Source organism: Marmota monax, unplaced genomic scaffold, assembly GCF_021218885.2.
Source record: "Marmota monax isolate L192 unplaced genomic scaffold, Marmota_monax_Labrador192_F-V1.1 WCK01_AAM20220418_F8-fsc00173, whole genome shotgun sequence".
Classification (NCBI taxonomy): Eukaryota; Metazoa; Chordata; class Mammalia; order Rodentia; family Sciuridae; genus Marmota; species Marmota monax.
The window spans coordinates 2,796,586-2,818,624 of NW_026694620.1; the positions used below are offsets into that span (position 1 = coordinate 2,796,586).

General features: G+C 36.7%; 1 protein-coding gene across 7 annotated transcripts in view; it reads right to left on the reverse strand.

The window, feature by feature from the left end:
* The window catches only part of Cep112 (centrosomal protein 112), a 472,978-nt gene that overhangs the window by 239,122 nt on the left and 211,817 nt on the right, over positions 1-22,039 (reverse strand). The gene's annotated exons all lie outside the window — the stretch shown is intronic.

The window sequence follows — 22,039 nt, forward strand, 5'->3', positions numbered from 1 at the left end:
AAACAGGTACATCAAGCCAAGGCATTTAATGAGACAGAGACCTAACATTATTCAGTTATGTCTCCGAGAAATTTGCATATGCAAAAGAGCACATCTGAAATGTCAAAATAAGTTCCTAACTATCTAAAGCTCCGGAAATTCAGCTCCAATGATACAAAGCCTCCTGTAAAGTTAGCAGGGTTTCACTAAGCTGATCTCATAACTTTTCAAAAAGATCTTGGAAACTTTTAATTGCAGCTATATGATGTAAAATATGCTACTAAACATTCATTACATGAGAAATAAGACTCCCTTGAAGATAATACATACTGCTCTGGATCTTTGGAGTCACAGTAAAAATACATCTTAGTATAGAAAATATTATAATATAGTCTGACTTCCGACCAACATCTTAATTGAAAAAGGCACAAAGGATAGAAAAAAGCAACCAGCACATCAAGAGTAGAAATAGAATGTGTAATCTGTGGGTGCCCACGTGGCTCCAAGATTTGATACAAAGAAAAGGAACATTCCACGAAATCTCTCGGATCAACAGATCATGTTTTCTTTATTTAAAGGTTTAACATTGCTTTGACCACTGCAACTAGAGATGGTACCAGGTGTACCAGCGTAGACTGCTTCTTCATCCTTCTTTCTCTCTAATCAACCATCAAGAGCCAGGGACCAATGGCTGCTGAAGCTCCCAAAGCTCAAGATGCACTGTGAGCCAAAGCCTGAAGGTACCAGTGATGACCGCGCTGCCGAGTGAAGCATGTGCCAGAAGCAAGTGCTGCCCTAAGACCATGTTTCCCATTTAGCACTTCAAAATACCTCACATGGCACCTGGAGGTAATGAGTGAAAATAACTTCTTTGCTTCTAAAATTTTCTGAAAAATTAGCTATAATTTTCTGTGTTTTTATCTTCCACATATCAGTTGAAACTCTGGAAGGCTTTGTATAATGTATGCTTTTTTTAAAAAAAAAAGGTTTAATGATAGACAATTCACACCAAACAAATTGGGAAATAATTAAAAATTCATTTTGATAGATGAAATTCAAAATGGTGGCAGGGGAAAACATGTCTTAACTTCATATTTTAACTTATGTTTGTTCTCTAAGACACATTCAGTTCTTGATGAAATGTGCATTCATCTTAACCTAGTACATCACTGCTGTTGAATGAACATAATATTTAACAATCATCCAAGTTCGTCATCTAATATGGAACTTTCTGACAAACAGGTCAACCACCTTATAAATCACCCCCCTCACCTAACACAGGCTTCGTAACTGTTCTTCATTTTGAATGCAACAACATGGCATCCAGGAACAATCAAAACATAAAATCAGAAGTAATCAGAAGAGAGATGCTTCATTTTCCTCAACACCAAATTGACTTGTCTCCCTGCACTGGGCCTGCCCTTCCCACAGCTCCGTGGCTACAGGCTTTGCTGCTAACTAAGCTGAGTCCTTCCACCTGTGGGCTGGATTCCATCCCCTCTTGATAAATTCAGCACGTTGCTCTCACGATTCCCCATCACTCTCCATCAACATCTCATCTTCTCTGTTGGATCATCTCATTAACAAACATGTTTTTACTGTATCTCACTTTTTGAAAGCGTACTCCTCTAACTACCACCCCATTTCTCTGCTCCCCTTTCCTTCAAAACCTACTCAAAAGGGTTAATCACATCCTACTCTCTCCACCCACAGCACTTGGGTTTCTGTTCTCAAATTCTACTGACACTGATCCTGTCAAGGTGGCCAAAGCCAACGGCCAGGTGTCAGTCCCTACCTAACTTCCCATCCTGGCAACCCCTGAGATAGACGGATCTCATCTCCTTCCTATAAAACCTACCGAATGTGGCCCCTGGGAAGTCACACCTTCTCAGTTTTTCCTTTTTCCTCACAGCCTGCTCCTTCTTAGTCTCTTTTGCTGCTTCCTCCACCTCCTTCCCATCACTAATTGCAGGTGTAACTCGACTCTGTCCAGGGACTTCCTTTCTTCTCTGTTTATGTCCCAGGGTCTGTCATCAGCATTCACCTGATTGCTCAACTGGAAAACCTCTAAGTCTCTTCCTAGCTTCTACTCAATTTCACATCCATTGACAAATCTGGCCTGCAAAATATACCACAAATCTGGTGTCTTGCTATCACCCCACCACACCCAGCTTAGTCCCAGCCACTGCAGTGACTTGCCTGACCACTGGAATCACCTCCAAACCAGCTTCCCTCCTGCTTCTCATCTCCACTACCATCAATGATCCACACGGCAGCCAGAATGATCTTGTTAAGATGCAAACCAGATGTTGCTTAAGTGCCCCCAAGGACTTCCTCTCACATTCAGAAAGAAACCCAGACTCACTACCACCGTCTGCAGCACTTGATACGATCCCCCTGCTTAGCCTTGGCTCCATGGCATGCCTGCTGCACCTCTCCTGACTCTGCTGGAGTGCTCTCTCCTCAACCTCAGGGGTTTTTGTGGCTTCCTCCTTTGCTCTCCTCAGGTCTTAGTATTACACTGCAGCAGAGTCTCCACTGGATAAACGAACCAAACTAACACCTTATATAAAACAACACCTTCTATGAAACAGCCTCTTCACTGACAAACCCTTTAGCTTTATTTTCTTTGTAGAATTACCATTACCTCACCTTATATTTTAAGAGAGACAGTTTGTTTACTGTCATCTCCTAGGCACCTGGAAGTATTTAGCACAAAGTAGTTGCTCTATAAACTGAGTTAGTGATTGACCAAGAAGGCATTATGTCCATTTTTATATTTTTAATATATATTAAATGTATTATACATATTATATTGAATGCAATATATCAATATTTTATATTCTAATGTATACTAAATGTATTTATTGTATTGTTTCCTTTATATATAAAGGTTATAATGAGTTTCCCATATTGCTATCCAAACAAATTTCAAATAAAATATCTCTGAAAGTAAACACCCATTTTATTCTACTATTGCTGAAGAATTGCCTCATCTTTGCACCCTAATTCCCAGTCTAGGTAAAAGTGGCAATTATTTTAGGCTCAATGAGAAAAATTTCAGGCCAAAAAAGAAAAAAGCTTCTTCCTGACCTCGACTGCCCTTCCCTACCTATTAATACCCATTCTGTAAATCCAGGCTCCACAGCTTCATTGCCTGGGTCTCTGATTTGGCAGCCTGGTAGCCAAATTGAGTACTTAGCCTGTGGCCTAGAGGACCCAACTGTGACTGGTGGCATAGCAGAGTTCCATGAATTAGAGGGTTATTAAAAGAAATAGTTATCTAACAGAGCCTGAATACCACTGAGAAGCACTATGGCTGATTTGTTGTTGGGGCTCAAAAATTATTCATTACAAATTGGAAAAGGAAAGCCAAGCCAAAAAAAAAAAAAAAAAGACTTTTAAAAAGCATAGGATGAGGTAAGTAAGAGCACACCAAAGAGAATAAAAGCGACACAAATTATGCATGCTTAGAAATAAATCATATAAAAATCCATTTTGAAGAGATTTTTAGGAGACTTGCAGATGCATGGTTATTAACCATACCTGGGACTTCAATACTGAAAGAAAGTTTACCGAGTTTTTCTAGTCCTATCAGTTTTGTGACAACCAAAATAGCTGCCCACCATTTCCACTTCTCTCCACTCTCCTGACTCGGCAAATGAGCTTGCCTCCTATTCCACAAAGAAAACCTTCAGTAATTAGAGCATTTTCATTGCCTAGGGCAGGTCTCCACACTTCTGTGCCTCTGTTCTTCCTTCTCACTAGTTCAGCAGAGGGCATCTGCCCCTCCTCTCAGGCCAGCACCTCCACCTGTGGGGAGAGTCCTTCCCATACTCTCCGCTGCCTGAGACCGCATGTCAGTGAGCATCTCCATCTCCCCTGTCTCTTGCTTTCTGCCTCTGCTTTTGCAGGGTAGACAAAATAGCCTCATTTAAGAGAACAATTAAAAAAGAAAGGACTGGAAAACCCAGGCTGTCTGCTTTCTAAATAAACTGATCTTTCTAAATTAACTGATCTTATTTAAAATTTCCCACTTGCTTATCTTGCCTAATTGCTGTTTTGTCTCTTCCACTGTCTTTGCTACCAAATGTTTTTGTTTGGAGTAACAGTGGCTTGGTGGCTTGTAAGAGGCTGGCCCTGGAGAGTTCTTTGTATTCACTGACAAAAAGCATTTATTCTTTCTGGAGAATTTGACCACTTGTTTATCTGCTGAACTCCATTTGTCTTTAAAGGCTTTAAAAGAGAAGATATAAAGTGTAAGATTAAAGAAAGATATGATAGGATTGCCAAAACCCAAATTCCACAGTTCAGGAAATCCCAGCATGCCTGCTTGGTTGTTTGTTTCCAACATGAATGAGGTTTGTGAAAAGACAATTAGAATTGTCTTTTTGTTCCAATGGGTTATACAGGAAAGAAACAGGAAATCTTGATGAAAGCTTGGGCTTTACAGGATATTTGTGTGAGTATTTATCCCATGTGTTTGATGTTTTGCTTTCCACATCTGTACGCTTTATGCCTGCATTGGGCTAAGATATTTTAAAATACCATTTTGCTTTTTTCCACTTCCATTACAGTTCTTGGCATGATGCTTTCTATATGGGAGGGGCTCAAAATTTAAAAGTGAAGAAGGAAACTGAGGCCCAGAAGGCACAAGTCATTCATTTCCTCTAAATGTCAATTCCCTCATTATAAAACGTGCAGATTAGACCAGATAAGAGCTTCTAAAACTTTTCTTCCAAAGTACCCCTAGCTTCAGTGAAAATGAATAGCATCCCCCTGTGGGACTGGAGGGCCTAGCCTGAAGCAGCCTCTGCAAGCTGTAAGTTTCTTTGAAATGTCCTATTTTATCTTAAAAATTCATGGGAACTTCACATTTTACAAAACAGGAAAGTCTGTTTGTTTTAATATAAATGTTACCTCACTAGTAAAACTAATTGCTTTCCCACAAAATAATCAAGTGACTGTGGAACACTCCAGGAAGCACATGTGCAGCTTCCCATTCACCCAATTTGCTCCCCATACCAGGGGGTTGCCTTACCCAGTGTGAGAAGCAGGACCCTGGGTGGTCAGCACCTAAATTCTCTCCTGGCAAGAATTTTAAGATCTTAACCTTCAAATTTTTACGTTTTAAAGAAAAATAAGATAAAAGAATAGAAAACCTGTCACACTTGCATCTAAATGGTTACCAAAAAAGTAGGCAGAAGCCCTGATAGTAGGAAACCCAAAGGAAAGCCTCAGTGGTGGAACCAGAAAAGTCTATACCTGACAAGGGAAGGGTGTGGAGTCCAATCCAGAGAATGAGCAGAAAGTCACAGAATCTGGAAGGGGCCTTGGTGGAGAAACAGCCCCCAAGAAAGCACAGCTCCTTCCACAATGCTCCAGCCCATGCTTCAACATGCTCATGTTGGGAAACACACTTTCTTAGAACACAAATCTCTGAATAAACAAATAGTTCTGTAGGAAAGTACTACTTAGAAGTAACTCAAAATATTCCTCATGGTACTATCTATACATAGGTTCAATTTCTACCCTGCAAAACCAAGGTAGTGTGTTTAGAGTGGAAGTTGTGAGCTCACCATTCTGACTCTGCCACCTCTTGACTTTGTGGGACCCCAGGCCAGTTACATAACTGGCTGTACGTAAGCTGGAAATAAGTTCTGGTACCCAACTCACGGGAGTACTGTGAAGATGGGAGGTGGCTGAACACATGGAACACATGTAGAGCAGGTCCTAAGAACCACTGGCTGTTAGGATTACTGTCACATCCACCAAGCCTCATGTCCTCTGGAAACACAGATCTTACATTTCTGAGACCCAATTCTCCTGAGTCTTCTCTCCTCTTGGCAGTTAAATGCTCCCTCTGACATGGTTCCAGACATTGCTATACTTTTGGAAATTCCATGAATGTGTTCAAGTTTGTCAGTATCCTGCTTAAGACATGGTGACAAGAATTGATGTTTTCCTTATGTGGCCTGAGATGTCAATAACAGACTAGGACCATCTCTACTACCTCTCTTGTCCCACTTCCCCCTGTACTCCACACTTACCTCTGTGCCTGTTTTTCTTGCTTCCCACCCTACTTTAGAAACTGATTTTCTAATCCAAAGCATGGAATTCCATATTCATCCTCAAAAAATGTGACGTACCTAATTCCAACCTGTTTGAATCTTCAGAAACTGATTTTTCTTATTCTATGTATAACTAACCCTCTGAAGTTGAATCATTCAAAAATGGTCCTTTGAACTATCACTTAAGCACAAAAAGGTATCAATACAAAGCCATATTTCCCCATAGGAAGGACCTTGTCAGATGGCTCTGTGAAGAACAGATACACTACCTCTAATCCTTGGTCCTTACCAGCCTGGCTACCCTGTTCAGAGAAGAACACAGGTGTAATTAAACTGACTTCACTTTTATGTGCTAGTCCTGACTAGTAGAGATCTCTACTTACATCATTTCTCATAATCAACTTTCACAGTAAAAATACTAAAATTTTGTAGTAGTGAGGGGGAATGTTGTTCCAGTTAATAAAATTTTCTGCTGAAAAAAAGAGTAATTAAAAAAGATTAAGTAAAAAGTTCATACATTATGATATCAATAAATATTCTCCTAAAATATATTAGCTCATACTCCTGCCTCTACCTTTCCTTGGTGAGTTGCAGGCTGAAATCTGCATTCTCAGCATTGATTCTAATGAACAGGACTGCAGATGTAATAAAAATAAAAATGCATCACCTGAGATATCCTTGTATATATTTCATATAATTCCTATCAGAACCTACCCCTGTATCATCTCTCTCTTTTTCATGAAAAAACAAAAGGACACAGAAATATGAATGTAATAGTTTATGGTTTCTGTTAATAATATCATTTCTTTAAAGAATTCATCAATTTTCCTTATTAAGCATTTTTTCACAATTTTATTAGTATATTATAGTTACACATAATTGTGAAATACACACACACACACACATTTATTTATTTATTTATTTATTTATTTATTTTGGGGGGGGTGGGTTCTAGGATTAAACCCAGGAATGCTTTACTTCTGAGCTACATCCCTAGCTCTTTTTACTTTTTATTTTGAAACAGGGTCTTCTAAGTTGCTTAGGGCCTCACCAAATTGCTGAGGCAGCTTTGAACTTAAGATGCTCCTGCCTCAGCCTTCCAAGCCATTGGGATTACAGGTGTGCACCAGGATATCTGGCTCATTTAAAATTCTTATGAGTTTTTCTTTGTTTTTGTTTTTTGTTTGTTTTTGTACCAGGGATTGAACCCAGCAGGGCTTAACCACTGATCCACATCCTCAGTGAGACACAGGGTCTCACTGAGTTGCTTAGTGCTTCACTAACTTGCTGAAGTTGGTTTTGAACTTGTGTTCCTCCTGCTTCAGCCTCCTGAGCCCCTGGGATTACAGGTATGTGCCACCTGGCCCAACTTTTGTTAATTATTTTTATAAAGAATATACAAAGGGCTGGGGATGTGGCTCAAGCAGTAGCACGCTCACCTGGCATGCGCGGGGCGCTGGGTTCAATCCTCAGCACCACATAAAAATAAAATAAAGATGCTGTGTCCACTGAAAACTAAAAAATAAATATTAAAAAATTCTCTCTCTCTCTCTAAAAAAAAAAAAAGAATATACAAAGACAAAACAGACTTTAAAATTTATCATTGTGGGAAAACCTTTGAAGCTTAACATACATCCAAATAAATTAACATAAATGTATTTTTATAGTAAAAACATTACAATGCAGAAAGCAGGGGTGTAGTAAAAGAATTAACCATGATTCCGCATCTAAAAAATAATCAACATTGGTTGTTCACTATTTCTGCCTGATGTTCAAAGTTAAGGGTAACTGAACCAGAATAAGTAATAAGCATTTTTTTTTTTTTTACTCAGTAGATACTGCCAGACTGATCTAAAAAGGCTGCATTAACTTCTCATTCCACTAGCAATATATAAAAGTACCAATCTCACTAACCTTTTTCCAACTTTAGGTAGTATATCTAATATGCCTTTTTTTTTTTTTTTTTGGTATGGGGGATTAAACCCAGGGACATTTAACCACTGAGCCACATTCCCAGCCCTCTGTAAAATTTTTATTCTAATGGTTTAATTATTATTATTTTTTTATTTTGAGATAGGATCTTGCTAAGTTGCTTAGAGCCTCACTAAGTTGCTAAGGCTGGCTTTGAACTTCTGATCCCCTCCTTTCTAGACAGACATGACAGTAGAGTGTATTTTGACATATTATACATACACAAAGTATGACTTATTCTAATTAGGATCCTATTCTTGCTGTTGTGCATGATATAGAGTTACACTGGTTGTGTATCATGTGTGAACACAGGAAAGTTATGTCTGATTCATTCTACTATCTTTCCTATTCCCTTATCCCCTCCCTTTCCTTTTTTCCCCTTTGTCTAATCCAATGAAATTCTATTCTCTACTCCCTTCTCCCTTCTCCACTAATTGTGTGTCAGCATCCACATATCAGAGAGTTTTGGGTTTTAGAGGTGGCTTATTTCATTTAGCATGACAGTCTCCAGTTCCAATCTACATACTGGCAAATGCCCAAATTTCATTCTTCTTTATGGCTGAGTAATATTACATTGCATATATGTGCCACATTTTCTTTGTCCATTCATCCATTAAAGGGCAGCTAGATTGTTTCCATAGTTTAGCTATTGCGAATTGAGCCGCTAAAACATTGATACGGTTTTGTTACTATAGTATGCTGATTTTAAGTCCTTTGGATATAAACTGAGGAGTATGACACCTGGGTCAAATGGTGGTTCCATTCCAAGTTTCTTGAGGAATCTTCATACTGCTTTCCAGAGAGGTTGCACCAATTTGCATTCCCAACAGCAATGTATGAGTGTACTTTTCCCCATATCCTTGCCAACATTTATTGTTACTTGTATTCTTGATTACAGCCATTCAAAGCAGAGTGAGATGATATCTAAGTGTGGTTTTAATTTGCATTTCTCTAATTGCTAGAGATGTTAAACATTTTTTCATATATATGTTGGCCATTAGTATTTCTTCTTCTGCAATGTGACTGTTCAGTTCTTTTGTTCATTTATTGACTGAGTCATTTTTTTTTTGAGTTTTTACATATCCTGGAGATCAATGCTCTATCTGAAGTATAGGTGCTAAAGATTTTCTTCCATTCTGTAGACTCTTTCTTCACATTCTTGATTGTTTCCTTTTCTGTGAAGAAGCTTTTTAGTTTGATGCCATCCCATTTATTCAGTTTTGCTTTTACTTCTTGAGCTTTAGGACTCTTGTTGAGAAATTTGGTTCCTAATCCAATATGATGAAGATTTGCACTTATTTTTTCTCTAGTAGGCACAGGACCTCTGGTCTAATGCCTAGGTCCTTGATTCACTTACAGTTGAGTTTTGTGCTGGTGAGAGATATGGGCTAATTTCATTTTATTACATATGGATTTCCAGTTTTCTCAGCACCATTTGTTGAAAAGGCTGTCTTTTCTCCATGTATTATGGTGCCTTTGTCTAGATAACTATATTCGTGTGGGTTTGTCTGTATCTTCTATTCCATTGGTCTTCATGTCTGTTTTTCTGCCAATGGATCCAGCATGCTTTTTTTTTGTTGTTAATACCAACACTGAAGATGTTTCTACGTGGTTGTTTATTCAATTAATTTCATGTATATTTCTTTCCTTTTGTCATGTCATTTGTTGGGACATTAATGATTTTATTATGATTTATGCTAATTAGTTACCTACTAATTGTACTTATTATATATCTATTAATTTAATAATTAGAGTTGCCAGGGACAGCACACATACCTGGAATCCCAGTGACTAGGGAGGGTGAGATGGGAGGATGGCAAGTTCAAACCCAGCCTCAGCAACTTAGTGAGACCCTAAGAACTCAGTGAGACCTGTCTCTAATAAAATATAAAAAAAGAGCTGGGGATGTGGCTCAGTGGTTAAGTCCCCCTGAGTTCAATCCTTGGTACCAAAAAATAAAAAAATAATCAGTGTCACTTTGCCTAATGTATTTGCTATAAATATTATTTCTTATTTTTTTAAACAAAAAAAAAATCTGTGTCCCTTTCATTCCCAATGGCAGGTTTCAATTCTGAATATAATTTTCTATACCTACTTTCTAAAGCTACTTACCCAAGCAACCTCTCTTCATGTTAACTTTGTAGAAAACATTCCTAGGCTTTTCAGATAAAACATATTTCAGTGAAATTACATATTAATGATCTACCATATGTCAAAATGATTTTCAGGTACCAGTACATTAATCCAAAATTAACTACTTCATTCATGCATTATATTTTAAAAAGTTTCTGATAAAATAATTCCATTGGACTAGATTTTGCAAAATTCCTCAGTCTTTGGTCTCTTTGAAAATAATCTGCTAATGTTTTATCTTCTGCCTTCTTTTCTCTTTTAGACTTTTCATCTTTTGATTATTTTACACTCCTATTATATCATTTGAATTTATTTTCTACTTCATTACTTCCAAATTTAATACCCAATTAAAATGCAATACAGTAAAATATAATCTATATTTACTTCATTCTATTGTTTCCTAGCATTTGTAACTCTAATGCTTTAATTACCTAAGTAATGTATGGTACATAATCATTGGGAAATTTCAAGTAAAAAAATTTAGAGCATAAAATGAAAGTCTCAATTTGTCATACCCAACATATAATTCCATGCCCATTCTAGATTTGTTTACTGAATTTACATACTGAACTAAATGATAAGGACACATGTGTTTTCATTTTACATAAATGAGATCATAATATACAAAGTGTTCTAAGATGTGCTTTACTCCCCTTATCAATACATTTTAGAAGTCTGCATATGTTGGCACATATGGATTCAAATCAATCTTCTTTAATAAGCACATAGTATTCCATAGTGTGATTCATTTGTTTTATTTTCAACTTCTTTTCATTATTCCAAATAATCTTCCACAAACACATGTGCACATATATATAATTTTGCACATGTATAAATATTTCTACAGGATAGGTTCCAAGAAACAGAATTTTTGAATTAAAAACTATATGAATTAAATTTTAAAATCAACAATGTATTGATTTTACTCATCCACTCCTGTACTGGCAGCAACTTTTTAAAAACATTTCTGTTTCCCATACTTCTACATAATATACTGCATAGCTCTATAGCTCTTTCTTATCCCACTCCCTACCTTCTTTTTTTGTTTGTTTGTTTGTTTGTTTTTTGCACTAGGAATTTAACCCAGAGGTGTTTTACTACTGAGATACATTCCCAGCCCTTTTCATTTTTTATTTTGAGACAGGGTCTTGTTAAGTTGCAAGGCTAGTCTCAAATTTGTGATCCATCTGCCTCAGCCTCCCAAGTCACTGGGATTACGGGACTGTACCGCTGCACCCAGCTTGTATAGGTCTTTCATTAATGACCAAATGTATGCACTGTTTTTAGGCTTTCTACTCTAATAAATGGGACTTTAGCCCATTCATCCTCGCTTACTCCCTCTCTTCCACTGTACAGTTGTATTGCTCCTCTCATTTCCTCCACAGTTGATCTATGCTAAGAGAACGTACTAAAATCTGCATGTCTTGCTTCATTACATGGGCAGCAACTCAAATCCCCACTTAGGGCTCCCACACCTTAGTGCTCTCCTCCTTCCCCCTGCTCTACTTCCTTCTCTTTCTTCCAATTCCAGGAACATACGGCACCTATTCCTTTACTGTTAGAATAGCAAGGTAAATCATATTTATGCTGTGTTCTATAACCATAAGCTAGTTCTAAAAGCTGAACACCAATGAATGTTAATTATTATGAATATGCACACTGTTCAGTGAAGAGCCTTATTTTGTTAAGACTACATTTCCTTCTTAACTGGCCCAGTGTGATAACTGCTGAGGGATAATGTAGCCTATAATTGTCGGATTTACTAAGGTTATAGGAAAAGCCTGAAATGTGTATTTTTACATAAAATCGTATGTATTTTAAACTGTGACAACTCATTCAAAAATTGGTTTCAGAAACCCTGGGTTGGCCAAACAAAAACAAGTTTGAGGCTTGACTGGTCTAAAACCAGCGAGTTTACCATGTCTATGTTTAGGATTATGCCTTTCTCTTTGGTTCTCTAACAGCCATAAAAATATTTATTGAGTCTCTTCTCCTTCAACTTTGAAAATAGCTTGTATTTTTTCCTTCAGTAACTTCTTTTTTTTTAAATTTTTTATTGTTGGCTGTTCAAAACATTACATAGTTCTTGATATATCATATTTCACACTTTGATTCAAGTGGGTTATGAGCTCCCATTTTTACCCCATATACAGATTGCAGAATCACATCAGTTACACATCCATTGATTTACATATTGTCATACTAGTGTCTGTTGTGTTCTGCTGCCTTTCCTATCCTCTACTATCCCCCCTCCCCTCCCCTCTTCTCTCTCTGCTCCCTCTACTGACATTCATTTGTCCCCCTTGTATTATTTTTCCCCTTCCCCTCACTTCCTCTTGTATGAAATTTTGTATAACCCTGAGGGTCTCCTTCCATTTCCATGCATTTTCCCTTCTCTCTCCCTTTCCCTCCCACCTCTCATCCCTGTTTAATGTTAACCTTCTTCTCATGCTCTTCGACCCTACTCTGTTCTTAGTTATTCTCCTTATATCAAAGAAGACATTTGGCATTTGTTTTTTAGGGATTGGCTAGCTTCACTTAGCATAATCTGCTCTAATGCCATCCATTTCCCTGTAAATTCTATGATTTTGTCATTTTTTAATACAGAGTAATACTCCATTGTGTATAAATGCCACATTTTTTTATCCATTCATCCATTGAAGGGCATCTAGGTTGGTTCCACAGTCTAGCTATTGTGAATTGTGCTGCTATGAACATCGATGTAGCAGTGTCCCTGTAGCATGCTCTTTTTAGGTCTTTAGGGAATAGACCGAGAAGGGGAATAGCTGGGTCAAATGGTGGCTCCATTCCCAGCTTTCCAAGAAATCTCCATACTGCTTTCCAAATTGGCTGCACCAATTTGCAGTCCCACCAGCAATGTACAAGTGTACCCTTTTCCCCACATCCTCGCCAGCACTTGTTGTTGTTTGACTTCATAATGGCTGCCAATCTAACTGGAGTGAGATGGTATCTTAGGGTGGTTTTGATTTGCATTTCTCTGACTGCTAGAGATGGTGAGCATTTTTTCATGTACTTGTTGATTGATTGTATGTCCTCCTCTGAGAAGTGTCTGTTCAGGTCCTTGGCCCATTTGTTGATTGGGTTGTTTGTTCTCTTATTGTCTAATTTTTTGAGTTCTTTGTATACTCTGGATATTAGGGCTCTATAAGATAGACAATTTTAGCACTCATTTGAGACCTCTATTTTCTAACATAAGCACACAATACTTTTGGTGTCATGTTTTCATTATCTTTCTTTTTTTTAAATTTAGTGTTTTGGGGGTCCTGGGGATTGAAGTCAGAGCTTCACACATGCTAAGCATTCACTCTAACAGTGAGCTACAATGCCAGCCCCAGTGTTTTTATTTTCATTCAGTTATAATGCTTTGCTGTTTTCTTTTCTGGCAATCTTCATACTTACTATAATAAAGTAATTTTAAAGCAAACAAAGAAGAGTTTTGAAATTGGGTAAATCTTCTATACATATAGTTGTTTTATTACTATTAAAAACCTCTTAATATCCTTTTTAAATCTTTCTTAAGGTATCAGAGAAACATCATATGACTATTTGGTTAAAAAGGAAAGAATACCAGAGGGTTCAGAAATTGGATTCTCCTTAAGACTTTACACTATCTAGCTTGTGACCTTGAGAAAATTTTTTTATTACCTAGGGTTAAGAATATAAACTAATATAAGCCCCAAACCACATATACCCAGAGGTGATAAGTAGTGGTATTTTCATTGATATCATAATTAAGGACATCAAATCTAACTTCTAATATAAAGATAGGAGATATCTATTGATCAAAACTGAAATCAATTCAACAGCAATGAATTGTTACTATTTTGAACTCAATAAATGAAACAATATAATAAAAGTTTAAAGAAATGTAAAAGAAAGTTTCTTCTCTCTTGTAGAATATGCTTTCCAGATAAAAACATCGTGAATATGTTAACAAATAATACAAGAACCTAAGTGTACAAAATAAGAAAATGGCAAAAAAAAAATCAAACTAATTTTAGAGAAAGAAGAGACTGGTGTGGATTGAAAAGATCATGTAATATTTTATGAGAGCTGAACACAAGATTAGGTCTTAAACAATAGGCATGACTGGACTATACGGAATAGAGCAAGATAGCTGAAAAGCTGATAAGGACCAACCCAAGAGCTTTTCTTTTTTTATAATTATTTTGCCATTACACCATCCCTAAGCAAACAGCTCAAGCCAGATGTTTTTACCAACATTTTAAGATTAAAACAACAACAACCCTGAGGACACACATCAGATCAGACTTCCTTCTTACTGAATTGAAGTGAGCCACTAATTGCTGTCAATTAGTAGAAGAAATAAAATCCAGCAATCACAAGGGATTAATTAGTTTTTGATATAATACCTGCTTAATGGGGGTTAAATATAATAATGTAAAAAATTATTCCCATTTCAAGATTTAAAAGATTCAAATAGAATCTTTAGAAATTTTTTCTTATCCTGAGTGACTAAGCTAATTATTTTTTTTCCAAATGTTAAGGAAACAAGACAAACAAATTACATAAGTAAAAATTAATAGCTAAATAAGTATTATGGGAATAAACAGAAATGTATATTTTAAAAGAAACTAAGATTTTTTTAAACTAAATAAGAGGCAGAGCACTTAGTAGAAAAACCTACTTCTGCTGCAGTCAGGGCCATGTCTCCTGGCTCTCCTATAAACCACACCTTTCCCCCTGCACTCTGATAGCCTGGTCTTTATTCCAGTTTTTGGGCCACAAATGTTCCTAGCTTACTCTCTTCTAAGGATCTCTGAATTTGCTGTTCCCTCTCAGGAATACCATTCCTGCTGAGAGTACTGGCTGTTCCTTCTTAGTTTTTGGACTCAGCAGAAAAGTCAGGGCTTCCAATGACCCTGTGCCCAGTGCTATGTTGCTTTTCATTCTCCATGTGCAAAACCCATAAGGGGACCCTCTTTACCTCAAGTCTGACTATCACCAAAATGTGAGCTCTAAAAGGCAAGGAGACTTGCCTCTCCACCCCTGTTCTCCTCAGTGTTGGTAACAGTACCTGGCACAAAGCAGGTATGCAACACTTGTTCTTAAATGAAAAAGTCAAACTAATCGTTTGACAGGAACAAAATTTAAGAATTACATGTTTCACTTAAATATTCAGATTATCAGACTTTAAGAACAAGTTTTTTAAAAAAATATTTATTTCTTTTTTTGTTTAGGTGGACACAATATCTTTACTTTACATTTATGTGGTGCTGAGAATGGAACCCAGTGCCTCTTGCATGCTAGGCGAGTGTGCTTCCACTTGAGCCACATCCCCAGCCCTAAGAATAAGTTTTAATGGAGTGTTAAAATTCTGTTTCTGAATTTTGTTAAAACAAATATTATTTCAACATTACAAACATGGGTAATAAAAGCTCTTAGTAATATTTCATTATTCTGAGATTTTGTGCTGTGTTTAAAAGATAGATTATATGTATGTTAAGAATTAAATGGTGGGAGATGCTGCTGCTGCAGATGCCACTGCCGTGCCCAGAGGTCTCTGCTCCGGCATGGCCATCGATATCTAAGACACTGCCACTGAGGTTGCTGCCGCTAATGCCCGGAGGTCTCTTCTCCAATCAGCTGCCTCCAATGCAGCTGCCTCTAATATTGCTGCTTCCACCTTGGGGTCCCATACAGGTTTTCTTTCTGGGTGCTGCTGCCCATGCAGCTCTGCAGCCCCTGCTGCCACTGCAGACACTGAAGTCCCCAGTACAACTGACACGGACACCACTACTGCCCCCTGGAGATCGTTTGGTGACACTGCCTCCACAGCCTCAGCTGCCACTGCAGCCACTACTGACACCTGCCACTGCTGCTGACCAGCTGCCTGCTGCCACCAACCACCACCACTACCACTGCTACCACCGCCTAGAGGTCTGCTGCAAGAGACTCCAGGTTTGATTGCACGTGGCTTGCACCCATTTTGGAACACCAGCCAGGGCCTGGGGCCAAGTTGCCAACAGGTTTACCACCACAAGACACTCTGCCTGGGGACTCTGGCTGGGACCTGCAAGTCCATTGTGGGGGTACCTGCAGGTTTGGAGGTATCTGGGATCTTCCTTCTGGGAGTGCTAGTAGCCTTTCTCTTACTGCTGCATCTCAGGGTTGCTCCTTTGCTCCCTGGTGGTCTCTCTGCAAGTAGAAGCAGCATTGAGATCTTGGGACTGCAGTATGGCTGACCCTGAGGTACCTAAATCCCAGATCAATGGGATAGTGACTGAGTCAGTGAGGGCTCATCTGAGCCTGGTGATGTCAAGAGACGTCAGAGACAGGGCTGAGAGACTTTTGAATGCTGGTGGAGACAGTTCAACTTTCCATAGAGATTTATTTTATTTTTGATTCACTAATATCTCTACCATATTTGGAACAGGATGTTTATAATGCTCAGTTTGTAGAGGACAATGATTAACTATGGTTTTAAGTCTACTTTATCTGAGATGAGGATGGAAACCCCTGCTTGTTTATGCAATCCATATGAAGAGAAAATATACGATCTTGAAAGTAGAGTTGACCATGAAGAGAAGATGGTAAGAAACCATGAACAGAACATCCAAGAATTATGGTGATTTGCATTTTTTTGTATTCTTATATCTTTAATTTTTTCTCTTTGTTCGTATACTTTCTCTCTCCTGCCTATTTTCTGGGATTTTCTTCCCAACTTTTCTCCAACCAACTGCCAATGTGGGTCAGTTCCTTTTCTACTCTTCCTGTGAATTTTTGAGTCTAGCTTCTTTTTTCCTCCATCACGAACATCGCATATTATATTACTTCTGTTCTCTCATTCACCATTAGAAGTTATAAACTGTTTTATCAAATTTTCTGTTTATACTATACATAGTAATTGAACTTATCATTTTGACTTAATGTAATAAAGAAGTAGACACCTTAGTGGGAGCTATTAAGGTTTAAGGCTATATATTGTTTATACTGGGTGCCATAGATATTGGTCTTACCATTAAAGGTGAGGCACTATAAACCTTCAGGAACACTATAGGTCCATAGGGTAGAATTTATGCTGCCTTAGATCCATACTGCTACATGGGAAACACATGAACAACAAGAGAAAAGGAATAAAGTGCCCCAAATAAACCAAGATCGTTCAATGAAAGAAGTCACTGATAACACAGTAGAGAAAATGTCCAAGAAGGAGTTCAGAATGTACATAGTTTAACTGATATGTGAAGTAAAGGATAGTATAAGGAGTAAAATCAAAGAAAAAACACAGAAAGTGAAATAACACTTCAATAAAGAGAGATTATGAAAAAAAAACAAGCAGAAATCCTTGAAATGAAGGAATCAGTAAAACAAATTATAAATTGAATAGAATGCATCACCAACAGACTAGACCATTTGGAAATCAGAACCTCAGGCAATGAAGAGAAAAATATATGATCTTGAAAGTAGAGTTGAATATTCAGAGAAGATGATAAGAAACCATGAACAGAATATCCAAGAATTTTAGGATAACATGAAAAGACCAAATTTAAGAGTTATTGGAATAGATGAATGAGCAGAGAAACAAACCAAAAGAATTCACAATTTTTTCAAAGTTATAACAGCAGAAAATTTCCCAAACTTGAAGAATGGAGAGGAAAATCAAATACAAGAGGCTTACAGGAAACCAAATGCACAAAATTACAGCAGACCCACACCAAGACACATTATAATGAGAATGACTAACACAGAGAGTAAAGAAAAAATCTTAAAGGCCATGAGAGGAAAAACATCAAATTACATATAGGAGGAAACCAATTCAGATCTCAACCCATGCACTTAAATCTAGGAGGGCCTTGAATAATATATTTCAAGCTCTGAAAGAAAACAGATGCCAACCAATAATTTTATATTCAGCAAAATTAAGTTTCAGATTTAAATAGGAAATTAAAAGTTTCCATGATAAACAAAATTTACAACTAGAAAGCCGACACTACAGAACATTCTCAACAAAGTAAAACCCAGCAAAGTAAGGATCTGCATTAAAGGAATATTCAACCAAAGGAGAAATTAAGTTAAATTAAAACCCAGAAATAAATCAAAATGACAGGCAATACAAATCATATCAATAATAACTTTGAAGTGAACAGCCTGAACTCATCAATCAAAAGACATAGTCTGACAGACTGTATTAAAAAGCAAGACCAACAATATGCTATCTTGAAGAGACTCACCTCATGGGCAAAGACATCCAAAGGCTGAAGGTGAAAGGATGGGAAAAAACTTATCACTCATATGGACTGCATAAACAAGCAGGGGTTTCCATCCTCATCTCAGATAAAGTAGACTTCAAACCAAAGTTAATCAGAAGAGACTAAGAAGGACATCCAAACTTCTTAAGGGAAGTATATATCAGCAGGACATAACAATTATAAGTATTTATGCCCCAAACAATGGAGCATCTATATACATCAAACAAACCCTTCTCAATTTCACTAGTCAAACAGACCAAACACAATAATACTAGGTGACTTTAACACACCTCTCTCAATACTGGGGAGAACCCAGACAAAAACTAAATAAAGAAACTATAGAACTAAATAATACAATCAATAATTTAGACTTAACAGACATATATAAAACATTTCATCCATCAACAAGTGAATATAACTTTCTTCTCAGCATCACATGGCTCCTTCTCTAAAACAGACCATATCTTATGCCACAAAGCAACTATTAGTAAATATAAAAAAACAAAGATAATACCCTGCATTCTATCAGATCACAATGGAATGAAATTAGAAATCAATGATAAAATACTAAATAGGAGCTACTGTAATAAATGGAGACTTAATAATGCATTATTGATTGATGAATGGATAACAGAAGATATCAAGATGAAATAAAAAATTCTTAGATGTAAATGAAAACACTAATATATCAAAATCTCTGGACACTATGAAGGCAGTACTAAGAGTAAAGCTTATTGCACTGAGCACATTCATTAAAAGAATAAAAAGATGAAGGAGCAGAGATACAAACCAAAGGAATTCACAATCTTTTCAAAGTTATAATAGCAGAAAATTTGATTTATGGGTGTTGATTTTATATCCTGCTACTTTGCTGAATTCATTTATTAGTTCTACATCTAACCAGGCATCTGCAAGCCCTAGAAAAAGAAGAACATATCAACACCAGAAGCAGTAGAAGACAGAAAATAATTAAAATCAGAGCTAAAATCAATGAAATCATAACAAAAGAAACAACTGAAAAAAATTGACAAAACAAAAAGTTGGTTCACTAAAAAAATAAATATAATAGATTAAACCCTTGTCCATGCTAATGAAGGGAAAAGGAGAGGAAATTCAAATGACTAAAATACAAGATGAAAAAGGAAATATCACAACAGACATGTCTGAAATACAGAAGATAATTAGAAACTATTTTGAAAATTTAAACTCCAATAAAATAGAAAATATCAAAGACACTGACAAATTTCTAGAGACATATGACCTACCCAAACTGAATGAGGAGGTCATACACAATTTAAATAGATCAATTTTAAGTAATAAAATAGAAAACACCATCAAAAGCCTACCAACAAAGAAAAGCCCAGAACCAGATGGATTCTCAGCTGAGTTCTACAAGACTTCCAAAGAAGAATTAACATCAATATTCCTCAAAGTAGTCCATGAAATAGAAAAGGAAAGAACCCTTCCAAACTGATTCTTTGAGGTTAATATCACCCTGATACCAAAACAAGACCAAGACACATCAAGGAAAGAAACTTCAGACCAATATCCTTGATGAACATACATACAAAAATTCTCAATAAAATTCTGGCAAATTGCATATTAAAACATATTTAAAAGATAGTGCACCACGATCAAGTGGGTTTTATCCCAGGGATGCAGGGTTGGTTCAACATACAGAAATCAATAAACATAATTCATCATATTAACAGTCTTAAAATAAGAATCATATGATCATCTGAATAGGTGCAGAAAAGCATTTGACAAAATACAGCACACCTTGGTGTTCAAAACACTAGAAAAAATAGGGATAGTAGGAATATACCTCAACATTGTAAAAGCTTTATATGCTAAACTCAAGGCCAGCATCATTCTAAATGAAGGAAAATTGAAAGCATTCATCTAAAAACTGGAACAAGACAAGGATGTCTTATTTTACCACTTGTATTTAACATCATTCTTCAAACTCTAGCCAGAGCAATTAGAAGAAAGAAATTAAGGGGATACAAATAGGTGAAGAAGAACTCAAACTATCACTATTTGCTGGTGACATGACTCTATATCTAGAAGATCCAAAAAATTCCACCAGAAAACTCCCAGAACTAATAAATGAATTCAGCAAAGTAGCAGGATATAAAATCAACACCCATAAATCAAATGCATTCCTATACATCAGCAATAAATCCACTGAAAGAGAAATTAAGAAAACTACCCATTCGCGAGAGCCTCAAAAAAATTAAATACTTGGGAGTCAATCTAACAAAAGAGGTGAAAGACCTCTACAATGAAAACTACAGAACACTAAAGGAAGAAATTCAAGAAAACCTCAGAAGATGGAAAGCTCTCCAATGCTCCTAGATATGCAGAATTAATACTGTCAAAACACTTTTGGTAATTAACATTACCAAAAGTGTTATATATATTTAATGCAATTCCTATTAAAATCCCAATGACATTCTTCATAGAAATAAAAAAAAGCAATCATAAAATTTATGTGTAAAAATAAGAGACCTAGAATAGCCAAAGCAATCCTTAGCAAGAAAAGTGAAGCAGGAGGCATCACAATACCAGACCTTAAACTATACTACAGAGCTATAGTAACAAAAATAGCATGGTATTGGCACCAAAATAGACTTGTAGACCAATGGTACAGAATAGAGAACACAGAAACAAACCCACATAAATACAGTTATGTTATACTAAACAAAGGTGCCCAAAACATTCACTGGAGAAAAAAGCCTATTCAACAAATGATGCTGGGGAAACTGGAAATCCACATGTAGCAAAATAAAATTGAACCTCTATCTATCACTCTGCACAAAAATCAACTCAAAATGGATCATATACTTAGCCACTAGAACAGAGACCCTTCACCTAACAGAAGAAAAAGTAGGTCCAAATCTTCACTGTCTCAGTCTAGTATCTGACTTCCTTAACAAGACTCCTAAAAACGCAAGAAGTAAAATCAAGAATCAATAAATGAGATGGATTAAAATTAAAAAGCTTCTTCTCAGCAAAAGAAAACAATCAATAATGTAAGGAGACAGCCTACAGTTTGGGAGAAAATCTTTACCACATATACCTCCAATAAAGCATGAATTTCTAGAATATATAAAGAACTCAGAAAACTTAACACCAAAAACCATAAATAACCCAATCAATAGATGGGCTAAGAAACTGAATAGATACTCCACAGAAGAAGAAATACAATTTATCACCAAATATATGAAGAAGTGTTCAACATCTCTAGCAATTAGAGAAATGCAAATCAAAATTACACTAAGATTTCATATCACTGCTATGAGAATGGCATCATCAAGAATACAGGCAACATTAAATGTTGGCAAGGATGTGGGGGAAAAGGTACACTAATACCTTGCTAGTGGGACTGCAAATTGGTACAACCACTATGGATAGCAGTATGGAGCTTCCTCAGAAAACTTGGAATGGAACAACCATTTGACCCAGCTATCCCACTCCTCATTTTTTACACAAAAGACTTAAAATCAGCATACTGCAGTAATGCAGCCACTTCAATATTTATAGCAGCTAAATTCACAATAGCTAAACTATGGAATCAACTAGGTGTCCTTCAATAGATGAATAGATAAAGAAAATGTGGTATATATATTCAATGTAATATTACTCAGC